Consider the following 26,004-nt stretch of genomic DNA (forward strand, 5'->3'; position numbering starts at 1 on the left):
TCAGTACGTTACCGCCCATTGGGTCAGTTCAGTGACTCATCTGGTCAGTGCTAATTCTATATTAGCTACCTGTTTGTCAGGCACTCTTGACTTCCTTAACAGGGTTTCCACCTCCAAGCTCAGTCACTTCCTATGCCGGGCTGATGAGTTCTAATAAGCACAAAACTGCAGTCCTCGGCTGGAATGATTGAGCTGGTGGTGCATTTCATGTATTTTTAATCTATTTTCAAAGTTAAAAACATTAATTTTTATAATGATACATAGATGAACTTATAATAGGAACAACATAAGTTTTTATTTTCTGTAGTTATTTTTTCAAGTACATTTTAATCTAGCCGAAAAGTAAAATACTCGCATTTCATTTAGAGATTAATAATTAAGTACTAGCGGTAAATATGTGTGTAGAACAATCTTTTTTTTCTATTGTTAAAAAATGTCCCCCCTCCCCAATGACCGCAACTTTTTCCAGCTGTTCTTAGATATGATTGGCATAGCTAAAACTTGTGCGGACATATAAATAGTCTTATTCTATTTTAGATTATTTAGTCTGTTGTTTTTTTACGTACTTTATGTTTTCTTTACATTTCTATGCGCAAAGCGACCATTTTACCACTCTCCAGTAAAGTAGCGATTTAATGACTTACGTTAGCTCTAATGTACAGACTTATCAAGTGAAGATAGTAGTTATGACGATTATTTAAACTTGAAGACTTATCATAGTGTTTTCTTCCAATTAAAGTAACCAGATTTTCTTGTAATATTAAAAATTGCGTTGTATGTTTCTTAAACTTTAATATTGTTTTTAAATACAACTTTGACTTTTTACGAGTGCAAATCAAAAAGTTTTTGCGCCTATTTGTTTTTTGCCAAAATGCGGCTGTGAATACTAAGCAAACATATACATTCCCAGCAGTGAGAATTCCTTTATCCGTGCCAGTCGTATCTGCTTTTTGCTCAGAATAATGGAGCTGCTATCAGTTATTTAAGATGACGGTTGTTGTTGAGTCGTCCACAACTTATGAGCAGCGAAGTGTTATTCGTTTTGTATGGAACAACGGACAAAAGCCATAGCAATTCGCAAAGGCACCTACAGTCCTGACCTAATCCTAATGATTTTCACGTTTTTGATCCACTGAAGAAGTTTCTGGCAGAACAGAGATTCGAATCTGACGAAGAAGCCAAGAACGCGGTCTGACGGTGATTCCACAGGCATCCAGAAGAATTTATCACAGGGGGATATCTAATTTAGTGCTGCGATGGGACAAACGTCTGAACTGGTGTGGTGACTATGTGGAGAAATAATGTAAGGTACGTAGTACACTACGTATATTTGTAAATACCTGTATGTACCTGTTTTGGCGAATAAAAAATAGGCGTGAAGACGTTTTGAGGTGCCCTCGTATTTTGCAGAGCTGTAAGCTTAAATATTGTGCCTTTTTCTTTATTTCACCTTATTACACTGATTAAAGTGTGAGAAAAATCCTTTTATCGAATGCTCTAAAATCATTAAAGTAAAACTATTGTTTTCTGCGTTATTTCACCGCATTATGCTTCGGGAACATCAATTTATAAAATTCTCTAAAATCATTTTAAATATTTCTCCATAAGATTTCTGTATTCAGTTATTAGGCATTTAAATCTCATTAAAACAAAAAGAATTTCTTTCTGTTATCCATCAAACATACTCAAAATGCTCTAAAACCATTTCAAAGTTTTCCCCATGAGATTTCTATTTTCAGGTTTTAGGCATTCAAATCTCATTGAAACCAAAGCACTATCTTTCTGTTATCCATCACACAAATATAGCATTATGATAATCAAAATTCTTCAGCGTTATCTTTTATTTGCACAAATTTAGCCAAAACTGCGAGAAATTTATTACCTAACTTCAACAAATTAAATTTATGTGAAGAACTTTACTTCTTTAGTGGCTAAAAATTATCGAGCACTAAATCTCAAGCCACGTTATGCGACAATTTTCAAGAAAAGGAGATGATATGCTATTTTATCCACCATACTGGTATTATTTTTTGAAATAATAGTATCTAATTTAAATAAAATTTTTCACGCTACTTAGACAATTATTTTTCGGCGGTCTACTTTTTCTTCAGAATATTGCTTCTAAAAAATGCATTAATGAGAAAGATGCTATTCATTTTCAGCTGCTTTGAGATTAAAAAATGCAAAGTAAGTTATTTATGAAAGCAGCATTTCTCCGCATGGAACCATAAATTAGCTTCCGTATTTAATATGAGCGAAAATAAACTTTTTCTTTTCTTAAATAAAGTCGTTTCTGACAAATTAAAATTTTCATAATGACGGAGTTCTGCAAAGAATATCACTTCATCTTTTTACCCGATTACGCGTGCGCGACACAAAAGAGGGTAATGTGCTTATGAGTCTATGTATGTATGTATGTTCCTATGTGGCGCCGTAAAGGCGAAACGCCTTGACCAATTTTGACGATTCTTACTTCAATCGATTTGTCTTAACCTTTGGAGTGTCACTAAACACATGACAGTAATCAAAATTCACTGTATCATTAACTTGTCGCCATATTGTCAATTCGGAATCGTCTAGCACGCTACTTGCGTGCGACACAGCTTGCGACAAATGCAGGTAGCGTTTTCGCTGCGTGCATTTTTTGTTTATCCAATCAACTTAATTCGATTTTCATTTCTAACATTTGGCATTTGTTTCTGTCGTGATTCAGGTTACTGAGTTTCGCGACACTTACTTTATTGACGGGCTATTTTAGTTTTGCGAGAAAGATTTGACTGACGACAGTTCTGGATTCGCGTCATCATGAGTTATACACGCTGTTTATATAGCTGTAGTTGACTTATGGTCACGCAGTTTTTTAAACGTCAAGCATATGTAGCTTTAAGCCAAGTCAAGTCCCTAGAGAAACTAATAATCATTAGTTTTGGTCACCTAAAGTTACTTAATGATCCTCACGACTTAAACCCTTTCAATAAAATGACGAAATGTACCGTCTTTTAATCATAATAACTAAGTCGATGAAAATTAACTAAAAACTGTGAAATAAAAAATAATTATTAAATAAAAACAAAAAACTCGCCTGCGTAAAAACCAAAAAAACTAAAAAGAAAAAGATATAAGCACAGTACTTTAGAATGACACTGAACCACTGAAATAGTTTTATAATCGATACACACATAAGACAAATCATAAATTCAAAATCAGGATAGAAGGATCAACAGTCGGGGCTCATTCATATTTTACGGGGTTACTTGATTGGTCAAAAAGAAATGGGCCCTGACCGTTGATCCTTCTTTTCTGCTTTTGAATTTATGATTTATATTATGTGTGTATCGATTATATAAATCTATTTCAATGTGATGTACTAATTCAGTAGTTTTTACGCAGTTGTGGTTTTTGTTTTTATTTTTTTTTTTTTATTATAACTTATAATTTTTGTATAAATTTCGGTATACATTTTCATATTTTGTATTCATGGTCAATGCATAAAAAGAGCACTAATAAATTTTAATATTCGAAAAGTTATACAGGGTTTGCATAAAATAAGATCCCGGTTTTAAAAATTTATATTTCATAAACTAATACACTTACCACTGTAAATGGTATCTAGAGGAGGTTTGGCCCAAAGCGGGTAGGTCGCCCAAAGCGTGTAGGCCTCCCATGGTGTGCATACTCAGCGGTGATGCATACGTATATCGTGTTTACATGAACACCGTCGAGTTTTAATTAGTCCCAGCAAAGCAGCAGTGACGCGGCATGACGCAACCACGCTTAAAGTTTTAAAAAAATGATACATTTCTAAAAAAAATAAATAAGGTCTGTAACTTGTGATTAGTCTAAGATCAGCTTACTGTTTTTATTGTCAATAATATTACAGTAAAACGCCTACTAACGGACACCCCTCAAATGCGGACACTCTTCTTATGCGGTCAATTTTTTATTCCCCGTTTCCAAGCCAAATAACACTATTAAACCCCTGTCCTGCGGTCACCCCTTTATCGCGGACAAAAAAAAATAATCCCTTTAGTGTCCGTATTAGAGAGGTTTTACTGTACGTTATTCTGACACCATCCACCTACAAACTATGATAGTTATTTCAATTGTTTCTTTTTAAATTTAAGGTTATAATTATTGAAATTAAAAACGTGCCTTTGGGTAAAGCGGGTCGGGCAAAGCGGGTATAGGATTTAATCATGTATTTATTTTAAATTTCTTGACTCGTGTGCTGACTTAGGTTTTCTATTTCAATATAAGATAAGTATAACTTTAAAATGTTTTTTTTATTTTAGGATGGCAATTAATTAGTCTATTAATTTAATCAGTTATTTCTTTATGTTTTATTAACAAATGTGCTGTTTTTAAATTGGATAAATACAACTGTTTTATTTTTTTTATATAATGGCTGGTAGCTAGTCAAATATTTTAATCATTTTTAATTTCATATCTGATTGGCAAATGTACCAAACCACAATTAGTTAAGTGTACCAGATTAGTTAAGTGTACCAACTTTGGGCTCCCTAGTAGGATAGAGCGTGTTTTTCAAATGTTTGTAAAGTCTGATAATAATGAATATTGGGTTTGAAACCCGCTTTGGGCCACATATATGTACCATTTACAGTGGTAACAAGGATAAACATTCCCAGTTTTCTTGAACGCACGTGATCACTTAAACATGCACGTTCCGTAACGCTAATTGGTCGTGCAGGTGATAATGATTTACCTTCTATGCGTTCAATGACCAGCAAAATCCCCAGACCTAACACAATGTGATTTTTTTTTAATGGGGATTCGTCAAAGACTGTTTATACAACACCGTTGCCTGCAACATTGCAAGAATAGAAAGATCGCTTATGTGTAGCATTACGAAAAAATTTACAGTGAGTCACTCCAAAATGTTTGCAACGATTAGGAATATAGGTTACATGTGTGTTGCATTATGAAAGCCTCACACATCAAACATGAATGAAAACTAACTTGGAATGCAATATAAATTTGTAAAACTGGGATGATCTTTTATGCTAAACTTGTATATTGATATATGAAGCAATAACACAATAATAAATGACTACTTCGTCAGAAATGTGCGCAATTCTAAAAAAAATACTATTAAAATAACGTAAGTTTATGTGCCTGCGAGGAAATCTAAACTTAGTTATGAAGGTAGCATTATTTGCAGACAAGCACTTGCGCTGCTCGTAGCCTCAGCGTATGTTATGCAAAACGTTAAAAATTCAAAATAAATTTTGCATTAGTGGTGGAAGCCTGGATTACCATTTACCATCCTTCAATCTTAAATCCACGTCATTTGTCAACATTATTCAATATCATCTGTAATGTAAAGGGCTTTTCATTTACCGCTCGAACTATTCGAGTATTTAATGAGAGTTTAAGTATCTGCTGTTCCCGATTACATTTGATTCCGTTTATCGAGTTACAGTAAGAGATTTTTGGGAAGCAAGTAGATATAATTATCTGCTTTTCGTCCATTCGACATAGTCTTTCGGTCTTCTGTGCAAAGAATATAACTTTCCTTTTGCAAATATATTTACTGATAGTTTCGGGAATACAAGTTATTACACTTTTGTAAAATATCAACATTAGATGCAAAATGAAACTATGAAACATAACTAAACGTAAAATATTCATTTTTTTTCGTATTTCATTGTTAAATACAGCATGATACATTTTTGCAAGGGTTCCTTTCATATCTGTAGTGACTTCACATCGCATTTTAGAACTACTTTGATTGGGAAACGTTGGAATACAGTCAATATTACAGTATGTAAATCTTGGAATGCATTAAAATATTAACTTTTGAAAGTCTACTCTTGAAAAATCAGTCAAATATAACTACATTTCACTGCTTTGATCTACATTATTAAACATATTCCAAGAATGAGGAATTAATACCTGAAATTCTAAAATTTATTTTTACAAGCAAATTTTTCTAACATATTTCTAATTATGAAACACTGCAATCTTCTGCATACTGCATGTACTTTAATTTTACTTAACTAAAAAGAAATTTTGTAATGTAGAAAAATGTTTTTCGCCTCAAAAAATGGTTTAAAGGCATGCTATTAATGTTCGTAGTCTATAATAATTATAAAATAAAAAGAAAACCTTTTCTCTTATTTTTTGGGGAAAAGAAGTGATTCCTCATGCTGTATGATCTGTACCTTAGGAAACACTTTCTTTAAACATAAAGCGTGATTTAGAAGTAAAATTTATTTCGTAATTCCCATTGATTTCTCATAAGAGAGTTTTCAAAAGAAAAAAAACTAACAACGTAGCCGGATTGCTGTAGTTACTTCTCGAACAGTTTCTTTACAGCTTTGACAAAAGAACTAAAAACAGAAAATATATATTGTACCTAATTATACAGAAGTTTGTAAGATATTTTTTGAATTTAAAAAATTATTACCATTAAATGATTATCATATTGAAACTGTATGATCAAAATAAGAAATATTACATAAAGAATGATTATACAATAAAGTATAATTACGATAAGAATGATCTACGACTTAATCAATAGACTGTAGTAGAAATGATAAATTACTACAGCGACTAAATTTCTTTTTTCTGAAGACACTTTGAATTTTTATTTGAATTTTCATGAATCTAAAGAACTTCTGTCCCTCAGATGTAAGTAATCATTCTCCATTTTTTTATGAAATAAAACGACTAATCTTCATTTCATTTTTGTTATAACAGAAGTTATCCCCGCACATACATTATAAAGAAAATAACAACATTTTCTTACATTCCTGTTTTTTTTTTTTTTTTTTTTTTTTTTGTGTTTGTGAAGGGGAAAAAAAGGCTGGTAGTAATTTACCAGTAGGGAAATGTGGGGTAAAGTGAAACAGCGGGAGAAAACGAAAGGGTAAAATATTTTCATAGCTTATAATGCTACCGATGTAGCGATATTTTAATTATTTCCTTAAACATATAGTTTAGTTCAGATAAAAAAAATAATAGATCAAAATAATATGGTATTTAATAATGCAAGCCATTTCCAAAATTTGATACACATATACAGTTTGTCCCAAAAGTAATAAGACTTAAAAAAAAAACGTTTTATTGATCAAACATGTAATAAAACTTAATAATCTTCAAGATAGTCTCCTCCTGCGTCTATATACACTTTTGACTATGCGTTTTCCGTGCATCGAAGGTCCTCTGGAACTCGCTTTTTAGAATGCTGTTAAAGCAAATCGTCGCGGTCTTTTGAATTTTGCTCAGGGTCTATAGATGCTTTCCTTTCATCTCCCTTTTCACCTTTGGGAGCAAGAAGTCTGCCGGGGCAAACCATGTAGCACCATTGAAACACTGATCTGGATCAGATAGAAGTTGACAACGAAGGCGGTCGGACAAGACTTTTGGCACATTTTCTTACGCATGGTCAAGTCTTCTGTAACAATTTGATGAACATCTGTTTTCGGCAAATTTAATTGTTCAGCCATCAAACGAACACTCATTCGGCGGTCTTTGTTCAGTAAATCTCGCACACGAGGGACATTATCGTCCGTTCGCGATGATGTTGGACGCCAAGAAGGAACCTCATCGACGAATTATTCCTCCCGGTCGTCTTAGAACGACATGTGACGCTTTTTGACCTTTTAGTACGACAAGCAATCATCATTGAACGCCTGAGTGAACCAATCAAACGTCTTCATTGCCGTCTTTTCGAGTTTGACGCAAAATTTTAATCGTGTAGCATTGCTCCAAAGTTATCTCCATGACGACGGCTCTGCGAAGAGGTTCACTCAAGTTGACCTCCCACCTCTCTAAGAGCACGTAGACAACTGAACCTGGTGTCTCTGGAAAACTCAGAGTCCCACCTACCACTTCCAGCAGGTCGCGCAGGCGTCTGCAATATAGTTTAGTGGCAAAAAATCAGTCTTACTACTTTTGGAACAAACCGTATATTGTAATGTTTTATGGCATATCAAAAATAATATATATTACTTTTAAATCATCAAGCTCTCTGAAGCTAACACTGAGGTAATATTAAAGAGATCTACTAATGTCTAGTGCAATGCTTATTTATATAATATTAGGCATTTTTTGATTTTCAGAGTTTAATACAACTGGTCCAATACATTGAGGGCAATGCGAATGACTCAAAGTGAAATATTTTATTTCGTTTACTTGCATTTATTAAATCACTCAATCGTATTTAAATCGTATTCATTTATTAATTAATTTATTTTTAATCCTCCATTTATTAATTTACCTATTTTTTCATGTATTTACTTATTTTCGTTTATCCCTTGACTATTTTATTTTCCATTTACTTTTTCTCACATATACATTAATTAATCTACGTAATTATTTGTTTATTGTTTCATTAATTATTCTTTTATGCATCCTTTCGTTTCATTCATTAGTTTGATGAATTTGTTTTCTATAATAGTATAGAAAATTTAAGTTTGTTTTTTGAGTTGATTTTTCAAAAAGTTTTTATTTGAAAAATATTTTATTGTTCACTTTGCTCCATACATAAGGAAAAGTAAATGTGCTCCACTTTTTCTTTTTTTAATGTGTAAATTTACAGCCAAAAATGAAAAATATTTTAATACAAGTTTCAGTTTCAAATTCATTGTTTCTTCTTCATGTACTGTAATCTTTACTAATAATAAGGCTGAAAGTCTCTCTGTCTGGATGATGTCTGTATGCCTGGATCTCGGTGACGCGCATAGCGCCTAGAGCGTTCGGCCGATTTTCATGAAATTTGATACAAAGTTAGTCTGTAGTATGGGGGTGTGCACCTCGAAGCGATTTTTTGAAAATTCGATTTTATTCTTTTTATATTCTAATTTTAAGAACATTTTCTCGAGCAAAATTATCATAAGATTAACGAGTAAATTACCAAGTTATCATAACGTGGAACAGTAACATGGGCAAATCAATTGGCGAGAAATTCACCATACATCTTTTGTAAATATACAGGCGAACCAAAAGACCTTTTAATTTTCTACTACGGGCTAAGCCGTGCGGGTACTACTAGTTTTCAATTAAAAAAATAATAACTTGTCCATTTTGGGTGAGGTAAGTTAACTGAAATATTTCCTTTTCCCTCACTTTCTCCTATATTGCAATAATGCTTTTATAATCAGTAAAATTTATCAAAAAGCTCTTAACTAAGCATTACCTCCAAATTACCAACATACGCACTCAGACCTAATATTTTCATGCGTACAAAGGGGGAGACTGGTGTTAGTTAATACACAGAAAATTATGGGATTATAAGTTCTGGCAACAAGCCTTGACTTTATTTTAAAATTAGTGAACTCAAAAACCACGAAACTTTATTTTTTTCTTCTTCTTCTTAAACTAATAATATGTTAAATACTGTTTAAGGCTTTCACGGCCGGCGTCAGCCCTTAGATCCACTCGCCACAACAGTCCAAAACATACTGTTGTCCCATCCAGTCAGAAACCGGAAGCCACCACGGCTTGTGAATCCCATCCAATCAGGTACCAGGATCACCCAGCGGCTTGAATCGCATCCAATCAGGAACCTTATTCCATCAGCGGCTTGAGAACGCCTCCCAATCAGGACCAGCAGCGCAGAAGCAGTTTGCTTAAATACCGGAGCCACCGAAGCCAGGAATCAGTCTCACCAAACTCAAACCACTGATGATGGCTGCAGCAAAGCAAGCCGAAACGTCTGGAATTTCTACTCCAATTAGACCACGGCCAATAAGCCCGGAAATGTTATCTCCATAATCATATGTTATTCATTAATTTCACCATCATTATCTTCAAAAAAGATTCTCATCCAATTTAAGTTGGCATCACACAACTTGTGAGAACTTCTATATTACAGATTCAAATCCCAATCTAATAAGTACAATTAATTGCAAAGCTTCTTATCTCACAACTCCCCCCCCCCTTCCTTCTTGTATTTTTATTGATTTTGGAGAGAGGAGTTCCATTACTTTTCTCTGTGATGGATGATCCTCATCAGCAGCAATGCAGAACCCTGTACTTAGCAAATAAGTCTATTTATAGCCTCCAAGGCAATAATAATCTAAAGAGACAAAGTTTCCTCTCACAAAAAGTTTATTTAGCTTTTAGATTTTTTTCTCTTTTTTTCCCACGTAATTGGATATTCTTTGGATAAATACTACACTCTAGACTTTTAAATAAAAAATGCGATGCATTCAAGCTTAATTCTTAGTGTATTTTCTTGAAAATAGTTTTAGCCTGTCATATCACGCCCATTGTCCCCGTCTATTGATTTACCAGCTAGACTGCTATAAATGCAATATTTAGTTGTTGAAATATTCATATAGAAATCTGTTCTCCAAAGAATCGATGTCAAAAATGTGATGCGTCGAGCCTTTTGCCTCTGTGCAAAGAAGAATCCTCACTTGTCAAAGTTCAAAAGCTTCTGATGCAGACAAAAGAATGTTCCTTCTTTTTTAAAAACCGTTTGATTGTTATTCTTAAGACACTTAAAGCTCGAAACATTGTTTGTTTTTCATTTTTTGACACAAATAAAATGTTTAATGGATTTTATTGACATTATGAGATTTAATCAAATAGGATGCTAAAACTGGTTAAAAGTTTAAATTTTCGAAAAGTACTTGAAGAACTGTTGGTAAATTTATTGTTAAAGGGTGCCCTTGAAAATTTATAGTATTAAAACATTATTTAAAAATAAATTTTCAAGAAACAGAAATTATCTAAAGTTTATTGCTAAATGTAATCAACTCAAACGTACTGTTGGACTTTTTTTTCTAAACCTTTTGCTATATTTGTTAGGAATACTTTTTATGTCTTTTACAATATCAAGTGTTGATTAAACTTGTGCATTATTTTAAAGGTGCTTGTGAGAAAAAATTAATGCTTTTATACTAAAAAAAATATGATTCAAACTTTGTTTAGATAAACATCGTTATGCAAAACATATCGTAATAAAATATTATTATTTAGCTATTGCAATTAATATATCATATGTATTTAAAAGGAAGGAAAAATTTGCACAATAAGTCAATATTTTACACAATTAGTCAAGGGAATGCGGGGCAAAATGGATGATGGGGCAAAGTTAAATAGTTTATTTCGTTCACTCATTCAATGGTTTACTAAGCCTTTTATGTATTTATTCATTTAACAACTAATTTATTAGCCTTATTTCATTAATTAACTCACTTATATATATGTATTCATTTATTCACTTATTTTCATATTCATTCACCATTTTATTCACTCATTTATTTTTCTTCATACATTACTTTATTTATTTATTTATTTATATATTACTTTTTCGTTACATTATCACTTAAATTATTCATTTATTATTTTAATTACTCATTCATTGTTGGAGAATATTTTTCACATTCGAATATATATATATATATATATATATATATATATATATATATATATATATATATATATATATATATATATATATATATATATATATATATTAGAAAATTGCTTATTTTTTCATTTTGCTGCATCAAAAAAAAAGAAAGATTTTACCCTTTTTTTTTTTCATTTTTTTTTTTTTTTTGTTGAAGGCGCAAATAATTTACTGCCAAAAATAAAAAATAATATTTCAATGCAAGTTTTGTTATAAAATGCATTGTTTTTTCTTTATGTATTGTAATTTTCAAATTAAATGTCCACTTTTTTTCTCTTTGCAAAAGTTAAGAAATCTTAACTATGTTACTTTGCCCCACATTTCCCTACTACATAAAAAGAACCTTCAAATCAATTCTTGGCTTTATGTTTTATGAGAAGTTAATGTGGCTTTTTACGGATTTCAGCGTTGCTTATTAAAGACAGACTAAAATCAATAATGCTTGAAAATATGAAAAAAAAAATGAAGTTTAAATCCTTTCAAAGCCTTTGCCTTGTTTTGGAAATGTTTCTCTCTTTTGATTTTTTGTTTTTAAATTTTTATAAATCAAAATTTTTCTTTAATGTAAGCAGTGTTTAATTAAACAACAGCTAATGCAATAGTTAAGTAAATTGCTATTTTAAAAACCAATAAATTATATTTCTAAACTCTAATTTCTGTTTCAAATTTTTTTGTAGTTTTTCTGATATTTTGTCTTTAATACTACTGCTGTATCGTAAAATGTAGTATCACAAGTTCATCTGTGATACTTTTTTATACTTTGATCATTTCATACACGAACATTTTTCGAGTAGCTGAAAGTTTTTTGATTTTTAAAATATGTATTTCAATAGTGTCACTAGCTGTGCTGCTCTAATTTACCCGGTCTACCTTGAAAATAAAAATTGTGTCAAGTGACGTATATTCAAAAATCAAGTTTAAATAAAAAGAAAAATAACATCATGCAAAATTTTCCTTCCATTTTTGCTCAACATAGGTCCCATTTTTTTGTTTGACCGTAATTGTTCTTTAGAAAAAAGTGAAAAGCCGTCGTTAAATAGAGAACGTCGTAAAATAGAGCGTCGTTAAACAGAGAGCCAACTGTACTTCGATAAAGGAAGCCGGATTCTGGCAAGATAACGGGTTCTGGAAAGACAAAAATAGACAAAAATATAAAACAGCATTGTTCAGGAATTGCCACAAGGCCCTAGAAGGATCCCAAGAAAAACAAATAGAAGTTCTTTTTTGGGACCACTGTAAATCATTAAATAGTAATGAGAAAATTAAACTATTGCAAAGTATCACCGAATCAATTTATAACTCTTGAAAAAGAGACAGATTATTTTTAAATTTATATTTAGCCGTGAACATATTTTTTTAATTGTATCATAAAAAGTTATATCGTTTTAATGACGTTAATCAGACAATAATATAAAATGAAAAATTAGTGAATACTTACTTAGTTAATAGATAAAAGATGACATAATTTACACCATCGATAATTTTTTTTTATCACGTTTAAACGTCACTGTACTTGTTTCCAATGGAACTATATAGTAGATTTCACGAAAATTTCTATTAAATTGGTTTATTTCTGGAAAACACGCTCTAACTTAATTAATAGAGTATCCCATGTACGTAAATAGTTAGTAGCTGCACTTGTTTTCTTCTTTTAAAGTCAACTCCTCCTCCCCCCCCCCAAAAAAAAAAATCTTGATTTAATCCTATAAAAAGAAAAGTCAAGGTACAAAAAAAAATAATTAGCTTTAGTCCATCTTAAATGCTCACCAATTTAAATACTATAATCCTGTACCTTGAACATCACATCGAATGTCAACATGACTCGTTCACACTAAGATAAAACGTTCGGGATTTAAGAGAAGTGTAATCTTTTAATTACGTTGGGCATTAAAGTGCTAAGCCAAATTTGCATTAATTGAATAACTTCATTAGTAAAGAAGTTGCAATTTCCTTGTAATTATCGTTCTTAATTCCCCTTAAGATGCTTAAAATGTATGCAATGTGGAATACATTACACTTTCTATAAACTAGTTAAGAAAAAGAACAAAAGATATTTTTGTCTTGCATTTTATATTCACTCAGAAATGTTTTTAATTTAGAATGAATGATAAATTAAATAACCGGAGAATTATTCTGTATGAAGATGTTTTTGCCATCATGTGCATTGTTCTCCCGAACCAATCTGTGTTTCGTGCTTTATTTTCCGTCATATATTTATTCTTCTGTTGAAGTATTTAATGACCTTTTTATAAACTTGCTACTGAAGTGGATGACATTCAAAAGGATAATTGATAATGTTAATTTATTTAAAACGATTTTACGCATATAATTTAGTATATTTTTAGCAAAATGATCCAAAAACTAAAACTAAACGGCATATAATAACTTAAGATACGCACAACTGATTTCACCGATCTCTCTAAAATGCATTTTCCAACAAAATACTCGTATGTAACGTTAGGGGGGGGGGGGACAGCTGCAGGTGAAGCAGAAGTATAGCTACAGCATTTATAAAGACATGAACGTGCAAATTAAGGAATTAAATTGATTAAAATCGCTCTAACTTGAGTTAACGCTCCTACAACTCATCTTTTTATTAATTTGAAACTGCCACACAAAGGGGTATTTAAGCCATAAACCAAACTGTCGATTTTGCTTGAGACTATGTATAAAAACTAGAAAATCGCCCGTCAAAGTACGACGGTGGAAATTGCTTCTACATTTAAACGAAGCGATTGCCTGTTTAATGATATTTTGATAGTTGAAATTTTGACCCTTACTCCAGTAGATTAACCCCAAACTCAAGTAGATAGCGTTCATTGTTGACTACTTTTTCGTTTCTTGATTCTCCTAAAATGCCACTCTTACCAATAAAACAGTTGAGTTACCAGATCCAGTTCAGCTCTGTCAAAAGCATTTCCCTGCATGTCCAACATTGCCAGAAAGTATGATCAAATTATCATGCCGTGGTGCAAGTTTCATTGTTGTTGACGTCAAGAGCATTACACGATCATTCGCTATTATATATATGAGGATTTACCAGCAGTCGTAAATTAGCTCTTCCACACTTCGGCTGTTGTTTTACACATTACAGTTTTGGAACAAATATTCATTGTCTTTTTTTTTTCAAGTTAAAAAGTCTATTAGAAAAAAATATACAATGGATGGAGTTGAGCACTGTTTGTACTCTTATTATTCGTCAATTTTTATTTGTTTGAGACTGTTACTCTTTATTTTAGTGGTGATTCCTTAAGCCTCACAAAATTACATCAATTTTTTTCTCAATCTGTCAAGCAAGTGAATGTTTTTAGACAATTTGTATTCATACATTCATTTGTACACTTCCAAGTTATACCCGATGCTACATTAAAATGTCAATTTTAATAATCAGTAGCAAAAGCTCGCCTGAGTTTGCCCAGCAAAATAATGAAGCCATAAATAGAAAAGAGTGTTGTCTTCATAAATGTTCCATGTTTTGATTATTTTTAGGTTTTCCGACTTCCGTCAAGTGTATGATTTAAGAACAACCGCGTGAGATTCTAAAGGACTATTAAGAAAAGCTCTTTGTTGCAAAGTTCAAGCAATCAGAAATCAAACTAGCTGAAATTACGCTTTGACCATCTGACAAAATATAAGAGTTGAAAACATCAACTATTGATTTTTATTTGATTGAACTTTCCATCGAAGAGCCTTCTAAACTGTCTTTCATAGAATCATGTTGTTAGATTTTGAGTCATGCACGACATTTCGATTGCGGCAAACTTTTTGCTGCTGATTATCAAAATAAACACGCTGAAGTATCAGAGGGTATCGTCAGGGGAGTAGTGCTAATGAACACAGAGCGTTTAAAAACATTTACTTACATAGAAAAAAAATGATGCAATTTTTGTGAGGCTTGACGAACAGCACTAAGATAAATGATAAAAGTTTTTGAAACAAATAAAAATTCATTAATATGGAGTAAAAACCTTGCTCAAGCCCATTCATTAAAGTATTTTCTTTTAACACTACATTTAACGTAAAACTAGACAAGCAATATTTTGTTGAAAAATGTTTAATGTCGCAAAGACATCCAAGCACGAAAGTGCTAATTTCCGACTGCTGGTAAATTTTTATGATTAGTCTCAATGAAAAAGGAGAGAGAGCTTCTCAATGATGTCACGTTTATCCACCTGTTTTGAGACTATAGACTACATTAATCAGTAAAGCTGACACTTGCGATTTATGGCAAGTTTTTTGGCTAAATTCTCTTCTGCATGTTAAATTTCATCTGCAGCTGAAAATTCACTCCTTCGGCTGGTACAAAGATTTGTGGAACAACTTCATGATGTGTGGAACAATCTGCGAACAATTTGATGTTCTTGTTTTTTATTGATGATTCTATACATTTCTCTTAAAGGCTGGAGTGATGGGAAGCTTCGAAAAATCGAGCTAAAAACGCTTCTACCTCTCTTTCTAATTCAAAATTAGATGTTTATAACAAATTAAATCATAAGCAGAAAATTAGGGGTTGTTTTTGATTAATATATGGTGTTATTGTGTGTAGGGATTTTTTACCCTCAAGTAGAGAAATTAATGAGAAACTCGTGACTTAAATTGGAATATAAAAAACTACTTGTCGAATTTTTTCGGACTAAACTTTATACCTTTCAGGTATAAAAAAAGGAAACAGAAATTCTCAGCAATGTTTTCAAGGTGGCGCTCGAGTTTAGTGCATTCAAACATACGCTGTTAGAACACTTTATACTTGATACAGATTAGCTTCTGTCTTTCGTAAGCTTCTTTACAGAACGGAGATAAAGGACCAATTTTCAGAACATCTTCAAAGTCGAAAATGCCGCTGAGAAATGTTCTAAAACTTCGCTTCACTTTGCAGATTTCTGAAATTTTACGTAATCGCTTCGAAGCTAACAGTTGCTATTGCCGCAAGGCGAAATATTCGTATGTAAAACCGTCACTAGATTGTGACCTCAGAATGTCCTTTCTTCGTCCACTTACAATAAAATGTAATGTAAACAAATTTAAACATCTTTTCTGACAAATTATTGTTTCCGACCATTTTTACAATCAAGTGTTTCAGGCAGGTAAATATTCCATGACTTTTAAAGTTATAGTTATGCATACGTATTGGTATGTCTTTTCTAATTTTCTATTCATACAAGATGAACACTAATGATTTTTAACATTTAAAACTTTTATACAATGAAGTATGAAGCAATAAACAAAAAATAAAATGCAGTAAAAATAGTGCGCAGTTGTTATGGTAAAAGCTATACGTACGAAACTGTATATATACGCCGATTTCATCTCTCACATTTTAATTTAAATTGTATTGGCTGCTTTAGAATTAAATTAAACATAGAAGTTTAAGATTAACTGCTATGTTTGTCTTGTAATTCAGAAAAACAAACAGAATAAATTGGTAATCAAAAAATCATATACTTATTTTATTTCATACTTTTTAGCGCGAACCAAGATTGCAGAAATATTATTTAGATTTAAAAAAAAAATTTAAATTTCTTTCGTATTAAAATTTATTTGAGATGAGTTTTTGAAAATGTATGATACTACAGTAGAGAACCAATTATCCGGGAAGTTCGGGACCATCGCTGTCCCGGATATCCGAATTTCCCGGTTTTCTGGATCGCTAAAAAGCGCTATTGGCCATTTGTTTATGAAACTTAAATTACTATAATAAATAGTAATACACATTAAAATAGGAAGAAAACAGTTCTGAAATGCTTATTATTGAAAGTTATCCATAAGACCTGAGACCTCACATTCATTTTGAAAAGGGGAAAAAAACACACTTTTCCTTGTTTTAAAACAGAAGAAAATGACGGGAAGGACAAGCGACAAGTTTTTGAACATAAATGTGCGATTTTTCTACTGTAGTGTATGAAAGAATTTGTTTTCTTGAGCGCGCTTTTTTTTTTTTTTTTTTTTAATTTCTTGCAAATGTTTGGTGTTTGCGATTACGGTACTAAAAAAAATTGTTACTGATAACTATTGCTTCTGCATTAAGTTCATACCAATAGAAATTTGATTTATGAGTCTTGCGTTTAACGATTTCTAGATTCCACGATCAACTATCCAAAAAATTTGCAAATCTGGTTTTCGGTGTTTCCCGCGCTTTTTCGACATCATTTACGCTCCAAACGGCTTTAATTAGAGACTATTCAATAAAATATTGCATTAGAATGTGACAATATTCATTTCTTAAGTATTCAGTTGGAATAAAACACGAAAATTTCAGACTTACGAGTGTACTTTTTAATTCAAGAAAATATTTCGGAAATTTTACCCCGCGTTAAGGATAACCCTCTGAAGTTCGTTTTTGAAAACATTTTCCCGAATTATGGATGAGTAATATGGTATTTATTAAGAAACCGCTCATATTCTTTTAGGTATTTCAAAAAAATGCTTAGTTTTTCAAAAATTGCCAAAAATGCGCATTTTTTTAAAATGGCGGGAAAACTGGCAAAAGGTTGCCGGTTTTCTGGTTTCCCGGTTTTTGGTTCCCGGATAAAAGGTTCTACACTGTAGTTGAGCCGTACAAGGGATTTGGAGGAGTTAAAAACCCCAGTTTCTTAAGCTTTTTTTTTTTAAATAACAGCAAAAATGACTGACTGAGTGTAACTTTTTTTTTTTTTTTGCTTTTTTTTGCCTACAGTTAAGAAACGGAAATAAATGAGTTGCTTTTGAAATTTTAAAAGTTTTTTTTTTTTAATGAGAAATCTTAAAACCTAGGATTTAACCATTTTGTAAATAATTTGACAGTGTTTAATATTGTTTAAAAAATATTTCAATCGACGCAAAGACTCAATTTCATTCTTTACGCTTCTGTTCATGACATCACAAGTGATGAAATGCCATTCAGCGACGCCATTCGCCCAGAGCGCAATATTTTGGCATTAGATAAGTACATTATTGGTATAAGATAAAGATAAAAATATTATAGCGCAATGGGAGGGATAGCTTTGAATTTCGTGTTTTCTTCAGAAAAACCTTCATTCAAACTTTGCATTATGATAGCTATTAACATTGCTCTTTAATGACAACCTTTTTTTTTTTGGCAATACGTAAACATTCAGAGCGAAAATGGAGTAGCGCGCCCAAAGTTCATCCCATCTGACGTCATACTTCCAAAATCGAAAAAAAAAAATGAAAAATAACTACTGAAAAAAAAAAGATTTTTCTGGCTTCAAGTTTCTTTTTTATTTATTTAGTTTATTCTATCAATGTGACTAAAAAGTAGTACTTTTGACTAAAGAAAACAAGCCCATTACAAGGCATTAAGATAGAGAAAGTAACTTTAAAAGTAATTGTCTTTACAAACGCAGTTTAAATTTTACTTACCAATAATGTTTCCGTTGAGAGAATAAATATATAATTTTTGTTAACGACAGGAAAAACTGATGCACTTGTGAATACGCGAATACTTTTAACAATTCCATAACAAATGTTCTTAAAACTTTGATATATCGATAAAACAAAATTTTGCAGACTTGTTGAGCGATTATTTATTTTTAATAGATAAATGATGAAACAATATTATTCGTGAAAGTTTACCTCTGTTACAATAATGCTGTATGCATAGGAAAACTTTTTTCAAGTTTAAAACAGTGCAAAAAAAAAAAGTTTGGATCTTTCGAGAAAATTCTGTTTTAAAACTCACGATGAAACATTTTTTATCTGGAAATACAGCGCACCTGACAAAACATAAATCACTGCTTTATAAATGCCTAGTTCCAGTCTTGTCAATGGTATTTCTAAGTTTCATATAGAAAAATCTCGTTGGAGTTTTCAATGATAAAATAGTGTTCGAGTTTGTACCACATCGACCCAACGGTTGTCACCGAATTCCGATTAATAGAGAGTGTGAAACACGTCATAAATCTTCACACACAGAAGCAATATTACTAATAAATAACCCTTACATAACTGTTGTTCTATTTTAGAAATAGTTTTTCTATTAAAAGCTTTAATTAACTTCGTTTAGATACGCAGAATTTTTTTCCTAACACAAAGCTCACAGTTTTAGACGAAATAAGTGCACGTGTTATCGAAATGGCGTGACTTTTCATCGGTTCGTTGATTTGTTTACATGATTCAAAAATCTGTACCATTGCGTTGTGTCCTTATTAAACAAAGGAGGGCAATCAAAGATACAATAAGGGCAAAATAATAGCATTACTGTAGCCTTGAAGAACCAACTTTTTTTTTAGAGGGAAGGGGGTTGGACGAAAAACTAGATTAACCAGGTTACTTGTTTTTAGTGAAGATTCTTTATTATTTTATTTTGTGTTTATGGGTTAATTTATCTGTAGTCATGCAACATTATTGACAAAAATTCTCCTTTTTCGGGGCAAATTTTAATTGAAGCTTACTTTTTAAATCAAATTATCTTCAATGAAAGCAAATGTGGAATACAGATATGATTGAGAAGCTATTTGATTAGTTAACAACAGCTAGACACAACGAGGAAACATAGAGATGTAGAAAAGTCTAATTAATTGGTAATGATGAAAAAAAAAACTTTTTTGCATAAAAAGTACATGTTCTGAAAAGAAAATTGTTTTTACTTAGTATTTAATTATACACTTCCCTAGAAAAACGTGGGTCATTAGCAAATGAAGATAACGAAGATGCAAAGTAATTACTTTTTTAAAGATTTTTATGGTTTCTCCAATTATTGTTTTAAGCTTGTTTAAGATAGAATGAAGAAAGGGAGCATCATTAGAATAATTACCTCTGCTGAATTTTGATTAGAGGCAATCTTTTAATTACCATTATCAATCGAAAATATTTGCGTAGCATTTAGGGAAGAACTGGCCTTAGCTTTGCTTTAGCTGAATGTATTTCAATTATCAACCGTCAATACTATCTGCATATATTCACAATTGAATTTGCTTATATTTACAATAACAGACCATTACGTGGATTTTTATGCAACTCACTATCAATACCTACTACTACAGTGGCACTTAAAGTAGCAATGAATAGAATTACTAACTAGCAAGCTCAAAATCCTATAGTGTAGTAGTATTTAACCCGCCAAATGTAGTCTACGGCAACATTTTATCTGATCTGGTTCGCTATCTCCGGCATCATGCTGTTGTACCAATGTACATACTTTTGTACACAGCCAACCATCTGGTCAAATTCATAAGAAAAAAAAATATTGCGTATCTCAGTTCTCGTACTTTTCACATGTTCCTCCATCGTAAGTCGCTACTACAATTTGTTTTTTATCGCCAACTTTAGTGACGAATTTAACCACTAAATTCTTCATACGCAAAATTATCAAAAAATAAATGAGCTCTGGAAAAGGTGTTTCTTTGCTAGTGTATTATAACTGCAGGAAAAGCAAGTTCACCTTGCTATAATTTAAAACACATGCCTCAGCGAACAAAAAAAGTCAGATTGTTAGTTTCTTATAGTACCTGAAGGATGAGAAAATTATTAATCATAAGGGGGTCACTAGTAGTGATTTGTTCAATCCTTTTTAAATGTTTTACTTTTGTGAATCAGTGTCTTTCCCCTAAAGTTTGTTAGTATTAAGTTGCTTAGATAAACATTCGCCGCTGGAGTTGTTGACATAGTAGTCAATTTCAAATTCCATGTGAGTACAAAACGAATAGCCCAAATTCTAAGAGATTTTTCTTTCAATGTTGGATGAAAAAAAATTCTTTGTGTTAAAACTATTTCTTAAACTTTTAATAACTACTAATATTTTTACATAATGATAATTTTGTTTTATTTGCATACATCCTGATAACACAGATGTGCAACGATTACAAGTCTGTCATATATTTACTTCGACTTTAAAAAATATGTTTTTAAGCAACCTCGACGCCAATCAGAGAATACATTAATTTTCTTCCGTTTAAGCGCTATGTACAATTACATAAATGGCTACCAGTTTTTTTTTTTTTTTTTTTTTTTTTTTTTCAGCTTTGTTTGTAATTTGTTCCCTTTCGTACAAAACAAAAACATGAATAAATGAAATAAAACGCTTTTTTCCCTCATTCAATTCACTTTTTTCCCGCCATGAGTACAGTAAACAAATTTCCAATCACTGAATTGTTTTATTTTTCCACAATTGTAAAAGCAGTTAACATTTCCAATTTCATCTTTAAACCTGTTCATTTCGCTTTAAAAAATCATTTTAAAATTCTTAGTTGTTAAATGAAACAAGTGTAACTAAAATTGGTTCCTTATTAAGAATTTTGAGAGGCACTTGTTGATGCACTGATGGCCTTGGTGACTAAGCCTAAAGAGCAGCCACTTTTCCCCTACAGCACTTTGTAAACATACGTTAAAAGCCTTTCTGCGCTATTAGCGCTACATATGAAGATTATCTATGAAATTACTTAATTGAATTTGTTAAGAACGTAACTGAAAGACAAACAATGCGCACAAAATTTCGCAAAATGATACGCAGTAGTTAATCATTAAATAACTGTAGGGAATTCTCGCTAAGCAAGTTTGCGATATTTAACGAGAAATTAATAGGACTTATATTAATATGTTTATTTGATTACTTGTCTGATTTTGAAAGATTCAGGTGGAGATAAAGCGTACACATTAGGGTGGTGCGAAAAACATGTTTTTTTTTCCCTGATCAGTTTCTAACAGCGCGGAAAACTTGTGCATTGGCATCCGTATAAAAGGGAAAATAATTAAAAATTTAGAAATTATTTTTGAAATCTCGCAAAAGCCCACAAATTGAGAACAGAAAATAGAAAGAATCGGCAATTTTTAAAGACGTAGGTATCTTTTTTCTATAATTTTCTTGATACTTACTATAAAAAATACATTTTAGTTGCCAAACTGCTTTAAAAAAAATTTAGGAGCTCATTGACAGTCATTTGAGTTTGCGCAGAAAGCCTTTAAAATATTATTTTTAAAGTAAAAGTTATAGTTTGTTTCACAAAAATTCTTAAGCCGACATAAAGGCATAAAAATATACTATTAAACATCCGTTTTAATGTTTTACATACATTTCTCCTATGCTAAAATGACGCAGTACTCACTGCGTGAATTCCCGTCATTTCAAATTTGTACGAGGGGGGGGGGGGGTCAAAGGATACAAATTCAATGGAAGTTTCAACGGAAAACAGCATAAAACACGCCCACCCAAATTCAAATACATTTACTTCTCAAGTTATGGCAGAGCTTTGACTTTCAATGAAGTTCAAACTCTTCTATTGCCATATTTGACAACAATGGTAGTGGTTGGTAGTGGTATCAACTTAAACTTGAACCGATCAATAAGTTCAGGATACTCTGCGGCTTGAAAATTAGTGATAACTTAAAGAATCTAACGTGACGTACTACTGGCGGCTCATGTCAGACTTTCTGTATTCTCCTGTTGCCTAATTCTTGAATGTGCTGTGTGTAATCCAATATCATCGTAACATCATATTCTCTGGATGATAATATAACGAGTTTCTATGAATACCGGCTTCAAGGATTTCTTTTAAAGTTATTCGATAATTGTTTTGTTGTTTGAATGACCTTCATTATATGCTTCGGACGGTCTTTCATGGTGTAATGCATCTTAATACGAAATCAAACAGGAGCGCAGGCTTTTACTATAATTTTTCCAGTATCTGCATTACACTTGTTGGACTAATTTGGGAAATATAAAAGTCCTAACACCCAGTCAATACAGTTAACCGTTGGGCATAACTGAGGGGTCTGGAATTCTTAACAGCTAATTCTGGATCACTTGGTTGACATTTTCTGTGCTCGAGGTGTGGAAATTTCAACGAAAAGGTGAAATTATTTCAACGAAAAGATGAAATTTCCGTGTTATACTCAGTCAGTAGAGATATGTGTAAAACTTGTGACAGAGACTGGTGGAAAAATTTGCGGGCATGAAAATCCAGACGCTTTTATTAAGTAGACAACATTCAGATCAAGATCTTTGATGAAAAATTTGATACCAAGTCAGAAAAATCACACACAAATTGGATAAGGTGTGTGTGGAGCGGGAGCGGAGGAGAGAGAGAACTCAGCCTTCTGCTACTTCGACGTGGTGAGTCCTAAGTCATTTTAGCATAATGAAAAAATAAGTAAAGCATTAAAACGGATGTTTATTGTTCATTGAAAGCCAAAGCCCTGCCATAACTTTAATATTTGATAACACACTCAATCGGTAGAGAGATGGGCAGAACTTCTGACAAAAGCCAAAGGAAAGTATCGCAAGCGTGAAAACCAAGAAGGTTTTCATAGTAATTAACAATTAGATCAAGAACATTTGGTGCGAATTCAGATATTAAAGAAATTCAGCATAATGAATAACATCCAAATTGGTTGGTTGGATTGGGAAGGGTGATGAGTGGGACTAGACTTGCTGCCACCGCCACGTGATTAGGTCCGTCACTTGGGGCTCGGGGGGTGTTCACTGTCCCCCCCCCCCCCAATGAGAAATAAATGTTTTTACATTTTGATGGGCGTGATTTTTGCTGTTTTCCGTTGAAACTTTTATTGAATTTGCACTCTTTGAACCCCCCAACTCCTGGAAAATTTTGAAATGACGGACATTCACGTGGTGAGTCCTGAATCATTTCAGTGTAAGAGAAATGTATGTAAAACATTAACACTGATGTTTAACAGTATATTTTTATAGCTTTATGTCAGCTTAGAAATTTTCGAAAAAATATAACTTTTATTTTAAAAATAGTATTTTAAACCTTTCTGCGCGAATTTAAATGACCGATAATGTGCTCCCAAGTTTTGCTACGCGATTTGGTAACTACAACGTATATTTTTTATACTATTAGAAAAGAAATAAATTATTTTTTGAAAAAAATGTACGTCCGTAAAGATTGATTGTCTGCATTTTTTTTAACTTGAGGGCTCTTGCGCGATTTCAAAAATGATTTCTTCATTTTTTTTCAATATTTTTTCCGTTGTTAGGGTGCCAATGAGCAAGTTTTCCATGTTATTAGAAATTGATTAGAAAAAAAAGTGTTATTTGACCCACCCTGTTACACATATTTTATTAATCATTAACAAAATTTTTAATCAACTCTATAGTTAAAATGACAACAAAAATCTATGCCATGAGTCGAAAATCCATGAATTTGAGTTGCTGGCAGAAATTAAATTTAAAAGGAATTTGGAATTTCTTTTCTTCTTTAAACAATCCAGTAAGTTATAGGGCCATCTGATTTTTATATATTAAAAAGAATTCGGAATTTCTATTCTTTTTAAAAGTATCCAGTAAGTTATGCAGAGATTTAACCTTGATGTTAGAATATACCGCTGCGGTTTATTTAATTTTATTAATAACCGATGAAAAACGGAGAGCCCCTATTTCTTTTTTTTTTTTTTTTGGAGTCTCTAACCTTTTCGTGGTAATTGTTGCCATTACCACTCTGCCCAAAGAAAAACTGCTCAGGAATCGACGAGAATGTTTAGTACTGGATTGTTTGTGAATGCCTCCGTCTTATTCGCAAAATGAACCGATAAAAAAACAATAAATGAAATAATATGCGATAAAATGCTTCTAAAAGGTTTCTTTTTTCTTCTTGAAAATATGTGACGTAACGTTTTGCAAAACATGTTGTTGTTAACATATTATGTTGAAACATTGCGGGACCTACATTCGTCTTAGTAAACGAACGATGAATTTCAAACAAATCTAAGAATTTTCTTCTGCCTTAATATATAATAGAAGTTTGGAAAGATCTCACTTAGAGTGTGCTATTCAGTTTTGGTCTCTTTATCTCAGAAAAGATATTTCTTTACTACAGAAGGTTTATAGACGGGCTACTAGACCAGTTAAGGGTCTTTTAGTTTTCGGTCACGATACCAAACTTAAAAGGCTTAATATGTGTAGACTGGAGCAAAGGAGATCAGAGAGGGCATGATTCAGTTATTTAAATTATTAAGATGCTAATGGGTTAAATTTTTGCACGGAAAGCAGGGAAAAGGGTCATTGTTTTAAGCTATTCAAATCTAAAGCCAATCTGGAAATTAGGAAAAATTACTACTTTCGTAGGAATGTGGGCATTTAGAACTTTTTACCGAATGAGACTGTAACTAGCAAGGGAGTAGATAGCTTTAAGAGAACCCCTGATCGTCATTGAGGACTAATAAACTGACTACTACTTAAAGCCTGTTGCTACGCTTTGTATTTGTATTTGAAATTACTTACATATTTGTCGTATCTTTTGAAAAAAAAGAAATACTTACGATTTGCTCATTTCTCTTAAATAAAATATTTTGTTAAAAAATAACGAAAAATGTTTGAGGCAAAAAAAATGTTACATCAAAATATATAAACTTTTTTTACGAGAAGACTTTTGGCAAAAACAGTTAATGCAATTAAAACAAGACAGATTTAAAAGAGTTTCTTAAAGAACGGCTCTGTATAACTTACCCGAAAACTTTTACGAGCAATTTGTTTCAAATAACGCGGCAGTTCGGGATTTCTGTTTGAATAATTGTTTGAAAGAATAACTTCTAAATTATAAGCAAGTAATATAAAAAGAAAAGAAAACCCAAAGACTGCAGAAAATATAAAAAAAACTTTATTGGTAATTTACAAGTAAAATGTAAGCAGTTACATTATTTTTTAAAAAATCGAGATCTTCATCGTG

The sequence above is a fragment of the Uloborus diversus genome, chromosome 1, assembly GCF_026930045.1.
Source record: "Uloborus diversus isolate 005 chromosome 1, Udiv.v.3.1, whole genome shotgun sequence".
NCBI lineage: Eukaryota > Metazoa > Arthropoda > Arachnida > Araneae > Uloboridae > Uloborus > Uloborus diversus.